At 45.9% G+C, this 20952-nt stretch overlaps 1 protein-coding gene across 2 annotated transcripts in view; it reads left to right on the top strand.

Annotated features, from left to right (window-relative positions):
• Window positions 1–20952, top strand: part of LOC126538488 (FMRFamide receptor-like) — a 1022731-nt gene that overhangs the window by 89062 nt on the left and 912717 nt on the right. Inside the window, exon 2 of one of the 2 annotated variants that reach the window (XM_072288015.1) lies at window positions 16041–16102. The exons of the other annotated variant lie outside the window; for it this stretch is intronic. The gene's annotated coding sequence lies outside the window, so the exon portion shown is untranslated. The remainder of the gene's footprint in view (window positions 1–16040; window positions 16103–20952) is intronic. 2 annotated transcript variants of the gene reach the window in all.

Below are 20952 nucleotides of genomic sequence, written 5' to 3'. Positions count from 1 at the left end.
CAGAGAAAGTTTATCCATGCAGCTTATTAAAATTATTGGCTTCAAATATTGTGCTCGATGTTTGATGCTTGTGATACCCCTATCTTGGGCCACAGGTATGCCGCTAGTCTTGGCCAATCCTCAGGAATGCTGCCTAATGTATATCAGCTACAGGGAAACAAGACGTACAGAAGGCGTGCATATTTAAATAATTGTGGCACACACCTCTCATTACACTTTTCACTCGAAAGCGTCAACGTCTCAGATTGTGCATCTGCCTGATGGGGTGTTTGAACTTTAACCTGGCCCAGCGGTGAACAGTTAAGTGCACAAACATGAACATCGTATGAAATTAGTGCTGTGACTAGTGCGGCTCAACACCATAGCGTTTTTCTCTTTTTTTTTTCATCCGGAGTGAAGACAATCAGCCGCCTTGCAAACGCCATCATGCTATCATCGTGACCATCGTCGTCGCACTATCGTCGTCACACAGACATGCGTCACACATACCCCGTCCCCCCTGCCAGGTAACGTTTTTCGGAAGTCAGAGCAATGCTTCATAACAAGCTAGCTACCTACATAATGCTTCGCATATCATGAATTCCTAGAGTGCGTGGTTTCCGCAATATTTTATATGTGTTAGAGTCTCGAATAATTGGTGGCGATATAGTGTACTGGTGAATGCTGAGACGCCACTGCTGGCACTAGGAATAAAAATTCACTTTGCATCTGACACCTTTTTATGGCAGTTTTTCTTTCGCAAATTAACATATTGTTTATTTATAGGAAGGCTCACACCTGCCTTAAAACGCAGAGGTTAAGTTAGCGGCATATATAAGGGATTTTACGGTAAACCCTCTAGACAAGTGGACTTAAGCTCCCATCTGAGATTAGCATAAGAAGCCAACAAACACGGACACCAAGGACAACCAAGGACAACATAGGGGAAATTACTTGTTCTTAATACATTAAATAAAGAAACGATAACTTAATGGAAATGAAAGTGGATAAAAAACAACTGGCCGTAGGTGGGGAACGATCCCACAACCTTTGCATGCGAAGGTTGTGGTATCGAACTGATACAAACTGCGCAAATTTCATGACGAAGATCTCTACGCCAGTATTTTAGACGGGGCAAGCTGACAACATTTACTGCGATCTTGGCAAATCTTTTGAAGCGGAGAGCGACTCACTGCTTCTGCTTAGCTTGCGCACCATAGCGTTGAGCTTTAGTTGGCGATCACCTTAACAGCTATTGTTTTGAAAGCTAATGTAACGTTGCGTCAATGACGAAACGTCTTCTTTGTACAAGACAACTAGTGACGTTCAAGCATATCATGTTTTTATCCCTCCTGTTGTTCATTTCTATTGGATGCAATCTGTGCCACGGGGTACAACGAAAAATTTAAAAATACATTCTTGAGAAGTTTAAGAGGTGCATTCCAGTGAAGGGGTAATACAAGCTCGTCTGGTCGTGGGCGGTGCATTGCCTTACTCACCTGGCACCGAACATGGTTGTCTACATCTCTTTTCATATTCGTCCACGTGGACCTCTGTAGAAGCTTAGTGTAGGTTCGGTCAAGACCATCATGGCCACCTGAGCCGGTAGTCTCATGGTATATGTGGAGCACTTTTGGAACGACGGTCTCCGGCACAAACAACCTTCAATTGGCAAACTGTAGACCTTCGCATCCATATCATAGTGACACGTGTACTTATATTTATCGGGCGACCATGTTTCGCCGCCTAACCAATCTTATCGCACAGCGCTGGACGCGCCTGCATGTATCCGAAGTTTCTGGAAAGTCATCGATGCTTCTATCCGCTGTCTGTTGTCGCCGAACCTTGTGTTATCTGATTTCATCGCGTGACGCGAATGGTGTAGAACTTTGTAGAAAGCACGGGGGTCCCAACGATTAGTCTGGAACGTTCAATGACTACTGTATAAAAGTCGACGCGCTGGACCCACTGATCAGATTTTCGACGATCGCCGACCGTATTCGCCGCTATCGTTGTGCTATAAGTGTAGCCTGTTTTTGTGGGCACAGGTTCGCCCAATAAAAGTCAGTTTTGTCCTTCACAGTGTTGCTACTGTGTTCTTCAACGTCACCACCACGTGACAATAGCTTCGTCAGGTTTAGCACTACATGTGTAACTTCGACCGCCAGTCTAGAAGACGAACCGTCATAAATATCCGGTTTTACCGTTTGCAACTACGGCCTCTGAAAATTCCGGAGGGCATTTTTTGTCACAAGCTCTAGTACTTAATTCTTGCTGGTGCTCACTGTTTTTCTGCTCGAGTTCAATTGAATTATGAAAAATGTTTTTCGCACTCTCATATTTTTCAGCCTTCTTCGCTCGTTTTGTTATACATAACACCAATATCAAAAGGTGGTGTTCTTGGGTGTTCTGAATAAGGGATCCGTGCTAACACGTAACAGCGAACCATCCTGTGCGGAAGAAGCTACCCACGCTCGCGTGCCTCCTGCCGTCCGCGCAGATTTCGATTATGTGCAAGCACATGGACATCAATAAAATAAAGCTGATGAGGTGCACAACACATTATCCTGTCTTTCACTGCGCCACATTTGTAATAAAACTGAGATAAGCTGAGATAAGCCATCGTTGTAGTAGGTGTACAGCCTAGGTGTTTATTCTAAGTTGTCCTCCCCGAACTTGTCCTCTTTTCCTTTTACCTTACAACTTATAAACCCGACAAGGTATTCAAGTTTGAGCACAGAACCTAGTGTGCGAACATCAGCACTGGCATTGTTACTCCTTTGCAGACTGCACGCACCACCTCATATTTATTGCGGCCGCAAAGTGCCCTATTTTCATTGTTGTTTCATTCAGCTTCCCGTTTATATTCACATTGTCTTGGTGGGTGCTTGATTAAGTCTTCCCTTCGAGTATCTATACGCCGAGGCATATATATAGCTTAACTATGGGTATAACTTCCTGCTGAATTGACTCGGTATAAGGATCGACATTTGGGCGAGTTGGTACTGGTTGAACATGTCGAAGGGTCAGCGCAAAAAGACGATGACGATGATGTCCTTTGTGTTTCTGCCTTCTGTCATCGTCTTATTGCGCTGCCCCTTCAAGATGACTCGGTATAATTACTCCTATCTTCAATAAAAACCATAATTCCCGATTTCTCTGTGCTAAGCTTAAGGCCTTGATTTTTCTTTTGTTGGCACACATATTCGCAAGACTTGGTAAATTTCTTGCATTGTCCGGTAATAGCGCTATGCCGTCCGTGTATAACAGAGGGTCCAGGTACCCTCTGTTGTACTGTTTGCGCATTACGCATGTAGCATAAATCAAAGCCTAGTTTACTGTTTCCCGGTCGTCTTTGCGTGTACAAAAATGGCGACACAGGGCGTCCCTGCTTCATTCCACGAGGAATTTTCATCACTTGAGTGCATTTTCGGCCTTTCCATATAATTTTCACCCGGCACAATTTGTATGATACAATTTGGTAGACATTTGTACACGAAGTCATTATCTATGCTTTCGTGATTGAAAATATATCATAACAATTCGCTGTCTAGGTTGCGATATACTCCCTTATTATCTAGAAATTCTATTCATAAAGGTCTATTCTGTGGTACTGAAATATCTATGCACTGAGTTAGTACAAACATATTATCATCTTAGTGTCTGACTGGTCTGAAACCAGTCTGTTGTTCCCCCAGTACATCATTTTTCTCCACTCATTTCGACAGTCCTAATTTTATGGCTTGCATTGCCATTCTTTATGTCACCGACGTTATTGTAACTGGCCTTTACGAGCTCGTCTTATCTCCTTTGCCTTTGTAGATGACGTTCATCTTGCTTTCCCGCCATCCAACAGGAATATTATGCGTTTTAATCACTTGCTATACCGTATTAGTTAGCAGTGCCTTTCTATTTGGACCAAGGTTCTCGATTACCTGTATTAGAATTTCATCGAATCTTGTGTGTTATTTAAAAATATTTCACCTGCTTTTCTCCAATAAAGATGCTAAATACCCTCAGCATTCTCTGTTGTTGCTGAATCAATTTCCTCTTGTGCCGAAGCACCGCAACGCGTCGCCTCCTTCGAAGATGTTGCCATTTTGACCCCTTATAGCCATCTGCAAATATTTAGCTCGAGTTCCAAGTACTCTTACATGGTCCCAGAGTCTTTTTGGTGCGCCTTTATTTCTTTTGCGAATGGTGTGCACCCACCGTTCACTTGCGCATTTACTTCTCTCGCACGAGCTCACTCGCAACCCTCTTTTCTCAGTACTTGTCCCATTTAAAGAGCACCTCTTATTCGTGTAATCCCAACATTCTGGATCCTCGATGATCCCCAGACGCCTGCTTACACTGTTCTCTATCTAGTTTTATTTACGTGATCCACCACACACGTGGTTTCCTCTTTCCAGTCCAACAATTTTTTTTCCGTGTCTGTCGTATCTCCTGCTGCGTAACTTCTACCAGTTCGTTATTTTCCGAGTATGTTGTAGGAAACGCCTCCATTATCTTGCACTGAGAACTGTACGGTGACCGTCTTCGCACACGGCCACGAGCCCGGCATGAATTTCTTTGGCACTGTCTCTCTTTAAGGTGGCGGGCAACATTCAAAGGTCAATTTTTTTGCGCGAACTTCAACCTTCGTTCTTTTACATTTATGTATGCGGGAACATGCCGCAACATATTGTCAAAAATTGTCTTCGTATCATTCTTAGTTTTGGAGTTAAACCGAGTTTTCTGCGCCAAAGCCTCGTATTGCGAAACCGAAAATGAGTACTATTTTTTTCATACAAATATTATTAAAAATACTCTTTCTTTCCGTTTATGTTGTTACCGAGCAGCCATACGAACAAAGGTAGACCCTACTGCATCTCACGGGGGCTCCAGCTATGAAGCTGCTGCATTTTAGGCCTCTGTGTCGTTTTTCACTTGTCTCACATGGTTTGACAATTTGTTTACCTTTTTATGAAATTAGGATTTTGCTCCACCTTATATCACGCAAACTTTGATAACGTGTTTTTGTTCATGAACATTTTACTATGAAATTTTGCGCACTCGTTCCACCCAAAGCGATGTGTGTAACGAACTTGAACAAAAGAAATTGCTGCAATATTTTTGCATTTACAGCTCATTTTGCAAATAAACGTGGTCCAAATTGGCAATTTTTTCAACTTGCTTAGATTCTTAAACATTACTTCTTTAATATTTATCACATTCTATTTCTCCAAGTTTATTGCTGAAGTCTTACACTTAGCTACATAAATGCCAAAGCTTTACTCTGTTCCCCGATTCATTAGCTACTTATAAGTCCTGGTGGGACAAGCCCTTTTACCATATATTATGATTAAATTTACATGACGAAAAATAAACTGAGCCCTTTTCTGCACTTTAAAAAGTCGAATAAGTTAAATAAGATATAGTAATTCAGGGAAAAAGTTATTTACATGCTTGCTTAAGATTTTTTTTTTTTTAAATTTGTGGCTTACCACATTAAATCGAGAAAACGTATCATGCCTGTGCTTCATCCTACTCTTCCTCAGGAGGCGGCCTTTGTTGTCTTGATGCTTTATTTATTTATTTATTTATTTATTTATTTATTTATTTATTTATTTATTTAGCATACCCTCAAGGCCATTAGGGCAAAATAGAGGGGAGCGGTTACAAGCAAAACGTGTAAATTCAGCAAACAGGAGTTAATAAAGCAGATAAAGATATATATGCAAAAACAAATAAGAAATGGCACCTAAATATACAAAGTTACCTATGGCGTGCGTGAGTACAGGCTGAAAAATGTGAAGAAGAATGTTCCTAGTTATAAAGTGCTAGCTATGACGTTGTTGAGTAATTGGTGAGATGCGATAGTGGCAGTCGAGGCGGGGATGCGATTCCACTCATTGGAAGTGCGTGGTACAAATGACTGCAAGAAAGCGTTGGATCTGCATAATGGAATGCCAACCTTATGAATGTGATCTAGCCTAGGATATACATACGGAGGCGGGGAAATAAGTTTGTTGCGTAACAGTGGGTGATGAAATAACTTATGAAAAAGGCACAGGCGGAACATTTTGCGACGTCATGACAAGGACGGTAAGTTAAGGCTAGATTTCATGGTACTGATACTCGCGGTTCTGTTATAGTTACAAAGAACGAAACGAGTAGAATTATTCAGAACCATTTCCAGTGAGGGCGTTAGGTTTATTTGATCTGGATCCCAGTTTGAAGCTGCATACTCAAGTTTGGGTCGTACTAGAGCTTTATAGAATAACTTTAAGGAAGAAGGTGCTTTGGAAAAGTTACGTCGTAAGTAACCCAGGATTCGGTTCGCGTTATTTACTATATGGCTGATGTGGGTATCCCTAGTGAGATCAGATGTGATGTCAAGACCAAGGGATTTATAAGTTGTTACCAAATCTTAAGGAACGTTATTAGGGGTATACAGGTGGTTCATTCGTAGTTCCAGATACGCGCATGAATTTACGTTTGTTAACATTAAATTCAATTAACCATGAATGGCACGATGCCAAAACGACGTTAAGGTCAGCTTGAAGACTGGTTAGATCTTTATCGCAATTTGTTTCGGCTTAAACTACACACAGTCGTCAGCAAATAGGTGAATTTAAATGAAACACATGAAGGTAAGTCGTTAATATATATGGCAAATAGTAGAGGTCGAAGCACGGAGCCCTGTGGTACACCCGAATAAACAGGACTCAGATTAGAGGTTACTTCGTTAGCTGAAACAAACTGTGAAACGTTAGTGAGGAAAACCTCAAGCCAATACAAAATTTTAGGATCAAGGTTATTTGGTGCAGTTTATAGATTAATAAGTTATGGTACACTCTATCGAATGCTTTTTCGAAGTCTAAGAAAGTTAGGTCTGCAACTGAAGAGTGGTCCAGCAATAGGTTCAGTTTATGCGTGAATGATACTAGCTGCGTGTCAGATGAGTATCTTTTGCAGAAGCCGTATTGAAATACAGAAAAGAAAACGAGTTTCCTTCTAAGAAGTTCGCAATGTGAGGAAACAGAATATGCTCGATAGGTTTGCATGGAATACTGGTTAAATAAATAGGAATAGGCCGATAGTTCAGTGGGGAATGTTTAGTACCAATTTCGTAGAGTGGAATCACCTTACCTACCTATAAATCAGCAGGCAATGAACCTTTCTAACGCGATCGCTTGAATATCTTTGTAAGAATAACGGAACAATATGTGTTAGTGTTTTTTAGAAACTTTGCATTAAGTAAGTCACAGCGAGGAGCTGATGAGAGTTTCAGTGATGCGATTATTTTTTCTGCGCCGGCGGGTTCAATTATTAAAGGGTACATTGGGGGCATAGTAAGATAGTGTAGTAGGCCTGTTATAAGAGCGTGTTTATACACGTTACGCGTACAAACGTCATTTAAAACCGTTGCACAATCGGCAGGGGGAATCGCGTTATCAGTGCTTTCAACAAGGGTCATGGTGTCATCTTTTCGGTCAATAGTGCGCCAGAACTTTCTTGTATCAGTAGTTAGCATGGATGGCAATGTGTTCTTCATAAGTTATCATTTCCTAGCTTAAGCGCATTTATGTAGTTATATGTAGCGACTTTGTCGGCTGCCCATCTTTCAGCGTTTGCAGATGTTTTAGCGTATCTGTACAACCGTTTCGTTTTTGTTAAAAAGGCGCTTCATGTGTCTGTTGTACCAGGGAGCGTTATCATTATAGGAAAGAATGTAGGTAGAGATAAATCTTTTCGTTAATTCACTAATTTTAGTAATCAAGATATTCCAGTTCGATTGCACACTTCGGTCATCAAAATCAGTCAGGAAAGGGTAAAGAAAAATACTGAGTTCACTGTTAATTGATTGAAAGTCAGCTTTCTTATAGTCGTGAATTGTCTTGATCTTTTTTTCTGATTTCGGACGTGAAATATTGATGTTGAAATGGATAAGAGAGTGATCGCAACGAATGTTCTAAATAAAATTGGGTCGTCTTGTTAGCAGAAGATCAAGGGTTTAATCAACTTGTGGTGTCATTTTGGTGGACTTCGTTATCAGTTGACTGAAAGAGAACAGTGCGCAGAAGTCCAGAAAATATTTTGCTAACGTGGAGAAACGGTGTTGTACGATTTGTTCGCTATGCCAGGCTATGTTTGGAAGATTGAAGTCACCCAGTAGAAACAAGGGTAAGAAAGAAGAGCGTGTTACGACGATGTTGATTGCGTCTTGTAATTCATTAGCAAAAAAGGCAGCGTGGGATAATAGTGGGATAACATACGCCAATTATAAGCTTTTCGTAATTTATTTCAATAGTTACCAGGACTATTTCCAAGTTAGTAGCAATAGTAATGCGCTGAGAGTGCAGGTGTTTATTAATTGCCAGAAGAACGCCACCACCTTGATGCAGCGCATGGTCACAGCGATAAACTGAGAAGCGATGTAGTTTAGAGATTTCATGGTCTCTAATATGTGGATGGAGCCAAGTTTCAGTAAGAACAATGATATCTGGGTTAAATGTGTCGACTGTGGATGTGAACAAGTGGCATTAGTTTTTGATGCTTCGAATGTTAGTGAAAAGGACAGACACGGGGGATAAGTGCCTTCCACTGCCCCTCGCACTTCCCTATGGACGATTAAGTGGTGCAGTACACTGGTCGGTGTTAACACGCGTGTATTATGACGTACACTCTACATATAGCTGTGTTCCGCCGTGCTGTATAAAATGCAATATTTTTGTTTCGCTAAAACTACAATAACCTACTCTCATTTTGATGCGTATCACGTACACGTGCTCCAAATTTAAGCTGCTAATAGCACTAACGTTATGAATGCCCCTTTAACATTATCATTATGCGTCACTTAAAAAAACTAGAGATTGTCTTCCAGCTGAATGCGGACGGAAATGGACATTAGTGAGCACGAAGGACATGCGTAGATTAGCATTATGCAAAGCTTCATACCGCAGCCTGTACCTTCCAGCGTCGTAGAGGGAATTCTGAAGCACATGCATGCTTGACGATAAGGAAACAGCGCAATATTAGTGGAAGAGAGTTCATTTAATAGGGGAGACTTGAAGGAGCCACGTAGCATGAAAACCCAAGAAAAAAATACGGTAAAGCTAATTAGGAATATTCATGAGCGCAGGCTTGTGTTCGAAATATTTTTTGGGTTCACTCGTGTGCTTTCTGATGACCTGTTGACCGCAGACAGAACGGAAGTTGTCCCTGAGCCTGGATTACCCTTTACGTACTAACGTGCGCCCGTGGTTCCCCAGGTCATTAGTTCGTGTATTGCAGCAGTCGAACAGATACAATGTTCTATGTCCAAATTAGAGGAAAAAGTATATTTTTTATTACTGTAGCAATTTTATGGACACTGCAGGCCAAGTACAGCCCTAGTCGCCGGTGTTGCCGCGAGGCTCTGAATACATTTAGGTATATGTATATGCTATATGTCATGCCATTCTAGATTACGTGCTACATTTGCGGTATAAATTGATACACTATTCTATCACTAAAATTTTTCATACCTGGTCTTATATTTTTGACAAAATTTCTCTTCAGAGTTTTTCGACTGGCATCCATAAACAAACATCATGAAGCATAATACTGACAGCGGATGCCTTTTATCTTGAAACTTCTCAGAGTATTCATTATTAAATGTGTGAAACAATATCGAGGAAAAAAAACAATATTTTGTGTTTGCGCTGTTTCCTCGTCATAAATATCATAGCTCAAACCTGGAAGTAATGCAACTTTAATGGCGCGGCAGGCTTAACTATCTCCGGGATCGGCCGACGAAAGAGGATTCATAGCCGACACTGAAATGTGTTCGTAAGTCGCTAAGAAAGACTGTCTTTTATTATCACAAATAAATGAAACTGTCCGATGTGAGTATTGTAACAGTGGACCCTAAGTACGACAGCTCGATCCTCCAACCAATAGGCCGTAGGTGAATGCCCCATTAAACACAAGAGAACATCCTTAAAAATTTTGAGCGTTCAAGCCAACACGTTGAGACGGTTTATGCGTTTTATGAACACACCACGTCTTTTTCCTCGTGATCAATAAATACACATACAAATGGTGATTCTTTGAGTTTGGTATGTTTTCTGAAGAACATTACTCACATTACCTGTACGATTTGCATCAAAAATGGACCGCCAGGTGCAGAAAGATGTCTAGGCGTAGTCGTCGTCCTATCGCGGAGACTGCCGCATGCAGAGAATAAGCTGTATTTGAGACTTCAGGTTAGACTACTTTGCTTGCCGGAACGAATTGTAAAACAGCCTACGCAGACTATGCAGACAATGCGGACCCTGCCAGCTTGTGCAATCGTTTTTTCCACGCGTAGTCGTCACGGTACGGTGGCTATAGTAGTGCGTGACGATGCGTGGCTTCCGAAGCGAAGCACCGCATCCCTCTCATGGCAACATGCCTACCGCGAGTCCTGACGGTCGAGAAGCTCCAGCGAAACGCTAATCGCAACGAAGCAACGCAGGCCACCGTATGCGCAAGGAGCACTCGCTTAGCTCAGACGCAGAAACAATCGCCCATTGCCGGTGAGGGGCGCGCTGCAGCTCAACGTCGGAGACGCCCAAAGGTGGCGCTGCGGGCACAGAAGGGATATTGTGTACAATAACACAAAGGCCAGCGCATTTCTATTCGAGGCTCGAGCTGGTTGCCCAATGGCAAGAACATACCGAAGCAAATATTTGGAAGATGACGCATGTGTATGCTGAAGAAAAAAAATCTGGGGGCGGAATGCATTAAGCGACCTTACGAACAAATTTTGGAACAATAAAAATCTTACGAAAAAACCGTATTCACACAGCTAACACTGTTCGTAAGATAAGCGAGCTCTGATACGATAAGATGATAAGATAACATGAGCGCTGTACTTGAAAACGATCACTGCCCAAGCACTCCGCGCAGATGGTTAACCAGCGAAGCTGAACCGTGTGGCCCCGGTGTTTTACCACTAGTTTAATCCCGACGCTGCAATGAACGACGGCTTGCTAGGCTGTCGGATCTTCGGTACGCAGTTGCTGCTTGCGCTCGGCTGCACGAGCCTGTTCTTGTGCCCAGGCTGCAGCATCACCACGGCGTAGACGAGCTCCTTTGTGGTTCTGCTCGCGACGTTGCTGATCGAAAGCTGCCTTCTCCTCAGGAGTACGCATGACCCGTGGCCTACCGATTTCGGAGCCAGAGAGAAACTGCTGTGCGCGCACTCGCCAGTGTTGCCAGGTCGGGCAAGGTGGCGTAGCCCAAAGCTAATGAAATTGTAGCCGAAATGTAACATAAGACAACAAAGACCAAAAAATAATTGTAGCCAAATATAGCCATTTTTGTTTGCAGTTTTATTTGTATATACATTTTCGCATTCGACTACTCTCTTAAACAAATGTACACCGTTTGGGGTGTGTATTTGCCCCACAACAATAATCGTCATCTGTCTTGCTTGTGCTTCCTTTCTTGAAAACGCTGCGCTCGCTACTTTCCTGTCGAGAATGCTCTGTCATGTTAGAGAGACAGAGAGGGAGAGAGAGAGACTCTTTTTTAGAAAAACAGATAATTTTGCCACCGCGTATACAACCACTGGCATACTACTCTGTATATGGATGGGGAAAGGGATTAAAAGATTCCAGAGGAGAGTGGGAGAAAAATGAAATAACAATAAATATGAAATGTGCATGTGGGCCTGATAGCAATATTTACAGGTGACATGGCGGAACACTATGATATGGCCTCCCGATCCTGCCCAAAATGTCTCCCACAAGCAACAGAAAACTTGAGGCAGCACGGAATAACTGCCTTCGCGTATGTCTTGGCCTTCAAAAGGGGTCGCCCCGTTCAGGAACTGTATCAGAAGCTGGATGACTGTCTCTTGAAGGGCTATCTTCGCAGCAGACCGCTCGAATTCACCTCTCGCATGCTGATAACGCGCATGTCGTTCGTGACTTGTAAATACCGGGCTCGTAGCGTTAAAGAAACGAAATGCGAACAAGACGCATGATTATTACTCTTGTGTGGCAAGATACGACTCAAAGTGTGTAGTTTTTTTAAGAGTGTACGGCCGTCCCTTTTTGCGCAACCCGTCGTAACAAAATGTCCGTGATGCCGTGACGGTCAACCCATGACATCAACAGCGACATCATGATTGCCCACAGTACACTTTTTGGTTGGCCCCGGAAAACCAAGTTCCGGTGAATCGCTGCAGAGGGCGAACCTATCTAAATGAATCTCGAATGTTAAAGGGAACAAAAAACTTGGAGGACGCTTCTCCTTTAAGGCTGGAACGCGATGGCATTCATAGATCCCTGACTGCTTCTCACGCTTTCCCGAAACTGCAGCTTATGTAAGCGCTGGTGGCTCATGCTATGCACAAAGACGAGCTTTCTGTTTCTTTTTTTTTTGTCTTACCCCCGCATGGCGGGCGGCACCGCTGCCGCAAATGCGAGTGCCATCCGGACCGTGTTGCAAGGAATCGAGCGCACTGTTCCCACTGAAGGTGAATCGAGCACATCGCACCGCTGCACATCTGGGCGCCCCAATGCGCCGTTTCATCCAACCATCCGAATGCCGGTGCGATTTGGCGAATTCGCCATAAGACAGACCTTAAACGGCAGCTAAAAAAATGGGTTTGTGTTTGAGCTTCCGCGCTAAAGGATTATGGTTTCTTATATATTCAAATTCCAATCCCACGCTATCATGTCTCTAGGTTGTGTGTAGGTCGAACGTTACGAATCTTCTGACGCATATTACTTTGAGAAATTTAATTATTTCACTAACACCTATGCGCCAGGCGGAAGGCGTGTGTGATTCGCGATAATCTTTCTCATACGCGCCGCGACTCCGACACTGGGTGCCGACAACAGATTTTCTGCACCACGGGGCCCTTAACAAATTCCTCTCGCAGCTAGGTAAAGGAAAATGGCAGTAAAGTTTACCGTGACAAACGGGGAGCAAGTCGAAAGCGGTTCCTGTCGCAATACTTCACAGAGAAATGATAGCCATCAGCACACAGAATGTGTGATCCATCTGTGCTTCTCTTCTTTCATGCCAGCGCCATGATTTCTCGACCCTATTTTATTTCTCGCCCTTTTTGAGCATAGCCACGTTAGTACAGTGTACTGGGAAAGACCCTCTATACTCCCAGGTTCATTCTGGTGCCCTGTGATTGGGTGTCTGATGACTGAAACTTATAACACGAAGATAAGACGCTGTTGCTGGCGCTATCAGGATTGGGGGCTCAATCCCATCGCTCGTTATATTTTGTCAAGATTGGAGTCGGGCATGAATTAGAAGGTATCTGGCCCATGCCGTCGTCCAACTTATCCACGCTGAGGACGTTGATGGAGGGAAGGACTCCTTCTCATCGAGAACGAGGAATATGGGTTTATTTGCAGTATCTACAACAGTCTAGCATGACTGCTTAGAAAAGTACATCAGCCTAAGATGACTGCTTGAGAGAGAGTGCCCGGAGCATCCGCACAACAGCGGTTTTTAAACACTCGGTCCTCCCCCGATACAAGGTGACGCGAACGTTCGTTTAGTCATCGTAAACTAGCTGCCTCTCTCCGGGATGGCTTACACACACACACTTACACACACACTTCTTTGCGCGAGGTTCACCGTCCGGAGCCGACGTCAGCCGGACTTCGTAGAACTCGGGGCTCGTGTCAGGAAAGGTGCCTTTTATTCCCCGACCGAGCAAATTTCAAGTTGCCCACTTGCAAATGTCAAGCTGACTCAAACCCAAATTTTATGTTGACCCACTCTCAAAAAGCTACCAGTCATCTACATTTGCACTATTATAACGATTTACTGTCCTAGGAAATTGCGCTTTTTGTGCAGGTAAAAGGCATTACATTTTTCGCTGGATGTGGCTGGGGTACTCGCCAAGCACGGCTTACGCATTAAAATCAACAACAGTTCTGCAGGAAAGAACTAAGAACAGCTCAGTATACCCGAAACCACGTATGATAGAGACCCAAAAACCATACCTGCCTTACAGCTGGTACGACAAATTAACAGGTCACATAAAACCAACAAAATCAGTCTCTGTAACCCTGAGCAACATGACACAGAGCCACAATGCACTCTTACAGTCCTGCACCGTAGCTAGAGCAAAACAGTAAAAAGGGGCACACGGTAAAAGCGGCAAGTGTCATTGAGATCCTAAGCGAAACAGACCCAAAACATGATTACGCTGTCGTCGCTTGCCCATGTAAATATGCTCGAGTGCCACAAACACCGAAATAAGAAGGCAGAACGTGAGAACAAGAAATTCCCCGCTGAATGGCGGTGATGCATTACTGCCGTTGTTCTCGCTCATGAGACCAAGCCGGGAATTATCATAGCTGTGTTGCCGGTACGTTCTTGCTGCTATTTGACCACCCCCAACGGTGCAACAATTGTAATTCAACATGTCTTGAGGCTTCGGCCACCACGCACATGCGACGGGTGTTGCTTATTTCCCTACGAAAAGAAGATAAATTCAGATAACCCAGAGCAACGACGCCGAAAACTTGGGCGGACAGCTGCCTCCTTTCGCTAGTGCACTGAGCAAGGCCACCACTGGTGATACGTCCGTCGGCGCGCACTACGCGTACACAAAGACCTGCGCTAACGTCAGCTGGCATCTTCTTCATTGACGGTACCTCTACATGGTGCGGCGCATTCGAGGCACCCTAGCGCTGGCCCTAGCTCTCTGTCGCGCTCCTCAGCCTATAGCCTTGCACGCTCTAGAAAACCGAGCTTCCTTTGTTCAAGACGACAATGAATCTGCCACGACGCGCAAGTTCCTCTTAGCCACAAAGTAGTGCTCGGCCAGTTCAACTGCTGCACGCAGTGGTCGCTCATTCAGTCCAAAAGAGAAGGTAGCCTGTTGCATCCTGAGAGTTGCGGGCATCTAGGCTGTTCCTGAACTCAAGCCTCACGCTCGGCATTCTGTGCTAGCACGCACCCGTAGCGCATCTGCATTTTATCTGCGGCCTGTCTAGTACTACATATGCAGGTCAAGAATGAACTGTGTTGGCCACATATCATCTCTCCTTCCTACCCGGTTCTCTCCGCAAACGTACCCACATTCGGAAAATGAACGTGTTTTCGTGGAGAGTTTGGCCGTGGAGTGAAAAGTCTGTGAATTAACAAATATCAAAGGGGACGGTATCGACGCCACTTTCTTCGAGCGCGTGTTTCTTCATTCCGCTCTGCTACGAATCGCATTTCCTCCGGGGAACGTCGAGGCACGACAACTTGTCTCGGGGCGCGGATTCTATTCGCCCTGTGCCTTCAACGTTGGTATGGGCCCATATAAAAGAAAGCCCCGCACGTCGAACATAGCCGGCTTTTTCTGCTTGTTCGAATTACTGTTAGCAAAATCAAAGGATCACCGAAAGTGCGACGCCTGTGGGGACAAGCGACAGATGCTCAAGATTTTCAACAAAATATTTCCTGCTCGAAAAAATGAAAGATTACTTTGCGTGTTTCGCATGCGTGTTTGAATGCGCGAAAACAATGCCTTTTCTGTTTACCTGTTTTCAGCAGCTGAGGCAATCGAAACGTAAAAATCAAATTAAGGCGTCTACCGGTGTGGTGTCAGCGCTCATTGCCATTGGCGAAGAATAGCACAATAAACGAGGGACGAGAAAGAACCGCTACACCATCGTGACACGACACGGGTTTCTTTCTCGTTTCTTGTTTATCGCTTTATATTCTTCGTCAGAATGGAAAACAAACTCGCCCAGCATTCAGTACTTCTAACATCATTGTAAGAGTGGCACTCAAACCTCAAGTTCGCGAAAAACTTTCAACAGCCGGGAGCACAATGATTCTCCGTAGCTTCGTTGGGTAAAACTTAGGAAAGGAAAATGTTTCTCCAAATATCCTAGCTTCGTCTTTTTTTATATCCCCATCATCCTCATTATCAATATTGTTACCGGAAGGAAGAAGCGTGCGTCTATTTACAGATGACTTTTAATGACGGAGCCAACAAGCGTAGAGAAGCGATAATACTAAACTCTTTTTCGTCATCTCCAAGGCCACCATCAGCGTCCTCTCTTCCCTCATTACAGACTGTGACATCAACCCCGTCGGAACAAGCAGCGAATTGGTGCGGCTCATCGGTCTGAGAAAGGTAAGGTTTGAGACAGCTGACGTGGATGATGTCAGAGAGAGGTGAAAGCACGGTGGCATCCACTGCATGGAGACACATTAATATGTGACAGAGGTCACCTGGCAAAGGATGCGGTAAGGGCCTGAGAATCGCGTGAGGAATTTCTCCGAAAGACCAACACGCCGAGTTGGATACCAAACTAGCACAAGAGCACCTGGTTCGTAGTCCATGTCGTGATGGCGCTGGTCGTAACGGCACTTCTGGCGTGTCTGGTCAAGACCAACACACCGAGTTGGATACCAAACTAGCACACGAGTACCTGGTTCGTAGTCCATGTCGTGATGGCGCTGGTCGTAACGGCACTTCTGGCGTGTCTGTTAAGCAGAAAGACAAATACGGCCAATCTGGCGTGCTTGGGTCGCTGTGCCTATGACATCCCGAGTGTACTCTGTCGGCGAATGGAGTGTGGTCTAAAGGAGAGTCTCGAAAGGCAAAGTCGGCTCACGGCCAAGAGGAGATAAACGGGTGAATAGCCAGCTGTTTGTCGTGACGCGAGGAATTGTAGGCGAATGTGACAATTGGTAAAGCAATGTCCCAGTCGTGATGATCGAAGGAAACATACAGTGCTAGCATGTTAGTTAATGTGCGGTTCAGGCGTTCGATAAGACCGTTAGCTTGAAGAAGGTAAGCGGTAGTATCTTTGTGTTAAGTAGCAAATAATCGAAGTAGGTGGTCTATGACTTTGGCAAGAAAGTATCTGCCGCAATCGGTGAGAAGTTGACGAGGTGCACCGTGGTGCAAGAAAACGTCGTGAAGCAAGAAATCAGCGACGTCTGTAGCGCAGCTGGTCGGTAGAGCTATAGTAATGGCACAGCGAGTTTTATAGCCCGTAGCGACGGCAATCCACCTATTTCCGTCATTTGATATAGGAAATGGTCCGAGAAGATCAACTCCAACGCGAAGGAATGGGTCGATCGGTACATCCAAAGGCTGCAGCAGTCCGGCAGGAAGCACAGCTGGTCTTTTCCGGCGTTGACACGGCTCACACGCGGCAACTTAGCGCCGGACGGAGTGGTCGAGACGGGGCTAGAAAAACCGTCGCCGAATTTGGTCGTAGGTCCGCGTGATGCCAAGGTGTCCAGTGGTGGGAACGTCGTGCTGGTGCTGCAGTAAAATCTGTCAAAGATGAGACGGTATGACGGTTAGGAGCTAGGGCCCTGCAGGGTGCATGTCGCGGCGAAACAGGATGCCATTTTGTAGCACGAACATGCGAAGGGATGGGTCAGACGGATCAGAAAGCAGGCGTTCGATAATGGGCCGCAACGATTCACTGCGTCGTTGTTCAGCGCCAGTGTATTGCAAGGAAGAGAGCGATAGAACGCAGATCGGTGCGACATCCGCTAAACCGTCCGGTACACCGGCGGGATGACGAGACAGGCAGTCGGCGTCCTATTGTAGACGACCCGACTTGTAGACCGCAGGTTATGTGTATTCCTGCAGCCGCAGGGCCCAGCGACCGAGGCGTCGGGTGGGATCCTTGAGGGGGGAAAGCCAACAAAGGGCGTGGTGATCGGTTGTAACTGTAAATGGTCGACCATATATTTAAGGTCCGAACTTGCCCACCGCCAAAATGAGGGCGAGAAACTCGCGCTCAGTAATCGAGTAATTGCGCTCGGCCGGAGAGAGGAGGCGGCTGGCGTAGCTGATAACGCGGTTGTGCCCACATTGGCGTTGAGCTAAAACTGCGCAGATGCCGTAGCCGCAGGCGTCAGTGCGGGTTACTGTCGGAGAGGAGGCGTTCAAAATGGGCGAGAACAGGAGGTAGGGTGAGCAGCGTGATGAGCTGCTTGTTCAGAGCCTCAACAGAAAGGAACGTCTCTCTTCAGGAGGTCAATTAGGGGACGGGCAACATGGGCAAAATTTTCCACAAACCTGCGGAAGTAAGAGCAACGGCCAATAAAGCTGGGAACATCTTTGGCACAAGTTGGTACGGGGACATCCTGCACAGCATGTACTTTAGCGCGGTCGCGGCGAATACCTGACGAATCGACGAGGTGTGCAAGCACGGTTATTTGGCGGTGACCGAAGTGGCTCTTGGACGAGTTGAGCTGCAAGCCAACGGTGCGAGAAACAGAAAGAACAGATGAAAGTCTCAAGATGAGTCGCAAAAGTTGAAGAGAATACGATGACGTCATCCAAGTAGCACAAAGAGATGAACCATTTCAAACCACGCAACAGCATGTCCATCATCCATTCAAAGGTCGCCGGGGCACTGCACAAGCCAAAAGGCATTACCCGGAATTGATATAGGCCGTCTGGTGTGACGACTGTGGTCTTTTCACGGTCCACTTCACCCACGGCAGTTTGCCAATATCCAGAGCGAAGGTCTATAGATGAAAAATGAGTGGCACCGTGGAGACAATCCAGAGGATCGTCAATGCGGGGAAGTGGATATGCACCTTTCTTAGTGATCGTGTTTAGATGACGATAGTCAACGCAGAATCGCCAGCTGTTATCCTTCTCTTTGACAAAAACAACAGGGGAAGCCAACGGGTTGAAGAGTGTTCAATAAACCCTTTGGCAAACTTCTTGCCAACCTCGCTCTGGATACCTTGTCGCTCAGAGAGCGACATCCGGTATGGGCGTCGGCGAACAGGCGCTGCATCGGCGGTACTTATACGAAGCTTAACGACCGCAGTTTGACACAAAGGGCGATTGTTCAGGTCGATAATGTCGGAGTAGGACTCGAGGAGGCCACGGAGCTCTGCGGCTTGTCGGGTTGAGAGGTTCGGTGTAATCATCTTTGTAAAGTCGTTGGTCGGGGCAGTTGCAGAAGGCGCAGAATGAGCATTGGTCGAAGACGGCGCAACAGATAGAGGGGAGATGTGGTACTCGTTGATGGTGACAACGTGGCAAAAGACATGCCTCGGGGAAGTACTTGTGGGCAGTGTCCGAAATTTAGGATGGGAAGACATGTCTGATTGTCCGCAACAGAAACGATGGTGTGTGGGAAGCAGACATTCTGAGAAAGCAGGACTGAAGTCGCGGGAGTAAGGACCTAGTCTCCGCTAGGAACTGGTGTGTAGGCTAAAACAGGGACGCAGTTTGCTGCTAGATATGCCAGGCGAATAAAATTCGCGGAAGAAAGCTGAGTTAGAGCTTGAGCAGGAAGGTAAACGGGAACAGGTAGGTCAAGTTGTATAAAACCAGCGGAACAATGGGCGGCCAGAAAGTCGAGTCCGAGGATCACATTGTGAGGGCAACGTTCGAGCACACTAAACAAGACGGACGTGTGGAGACCGGTGACACTGACACGAGCAGCACACATTCCAAGCACAGTCGGAGTTCCACCGCCGGCGGACCGGAGCAGTCGAGTCGGAGCAGGAGTAAGTACTTTCTTCAAGCGCGTTCGAATCTCCGCACTCACGATGGAAATTTGGGATCCAGTGTCGATGAGTGCTGTAACGGGCAAACCATCCACATTCACGTCCAGAAGGTTCCCATCAGTAGGCAGGCTTAGCAGAGGAATTTCAATCCGGGGTTCTAGAGCAGCGTCACCTCCAGGAGCTGCCCCAGTTAGTTTCCCGTCGGAGAGCGGCGACGGTAAGCTGGGGATGGAGAGCGACGCAGCTGGGGCCAACGGGAGCGGCGACTATATGGTAATGGCGAGCGACTAGTCGTGGTGGCTCGAGAGTTGTCACGTGCGTCTTCAACCTTGGTGGAGAGTGGTGGCGGGCGAGGATTCAGTGGGGAACTGTAGTAGGCGGGAAAGCTTGGTCGAGAATGGCCTCGCCAGGAACTTCAACATTGGCGAGAGATGTAGCCCACACGTGCACAGTAAAAGCAGATGGGTCTATCGTCATGTTTGCACCATTCGTCCGGGTTGCGATAGCTCTGATATGGACTGTTTTGGCTCCAGTGAACAGGGACAGAGGCAGCAGACGAAGCAAAGTCAGGACGGCTGGCGGAGCAGGTGGACGGAAGGCCCACATTGGCAAGTTCTTGGCGAATGACCGACTTAATTAGAGACACAAGCTGCCGGGAATCGTCAAAGCACTGCGTCACTGCCGTGGCAGGGGACGCTGCTTCGATTTCTTGCGGGACGATTCGTACGACTGTCTATTAGGAGGTGGGCTCATGCGGGGGACAAATGTCTTCGGACGTTGATGAAGCTGTGGTATTAGGTAGACGCCTAAACTGTTGAACTATGCGGCGACTCTTCGCGTCTTCAAAGCGGCGACATTCGTTAATGATCTCATTGACCGTTGTTATGTTCTTGTAAACAAGAAGCACTTTGCGGCAAAGAGCGAGGACGTCCTGGATATACGCCACGTAAGATACACTAGACGTCTATGCACGGGGTCCAAGGTCCTTCTTCGCAGCACGTTAGCGGCCTAAAGATTTTCCGAACAAATCTCTAAGATTCTGTTTGCACTGGTCCGAACATGTAATCTCTCCTTCGTGTGTTTCGAACCAGACCCGTGCTGTTTCCTTGAGGTAGAATATTATATTAGCCAGCGTAAGCGTGTTATCCCACCTGTTATGTGCGCTGACCCGTTCGTAATTCTGCTACCAGTCATCGACGTCAACGTTGTCAATCCTGGAAAACATGCCAGGGTTGCGAGGCTGGGCCAGGATGACCGTCGGTGGCGACGAAGGGGCTGTGGTTGAACTCTCTCCTTCGGATGACATGGCGCCCAGGTTACGTCCGATGCGGAGCTCCGTCTTGCGCAAGTGATTACCCAGCACTTCCACCAATGATGTTACGGGAAGATAGAAGGGTGCGTCTATTTTGAGATGGCTTTTAATGGCTGGGCCAACAAGCGTAGAACGGATATAATACTAAACTTTTCTTCGTCGTCTCGAAAGCC

This window comes from Dermacentor andersoni, chromosome 4 (assembly GCF_023375885.2).
Source record: "Dermacentor andersoni chromosome 4, qqDerAnde1_hic_scaffold, whole genome shotgun sequence".
Taxonomy (NCBI): Eukaryota; Metazoa; Arthropoda; class Arachnida; order Ixodida; family Ixodidae; genus Dermacentor; species Dermacentor andersoni.
This window is presented reverse-complemented; position numbering and strand designations above follow the sequence as displayed.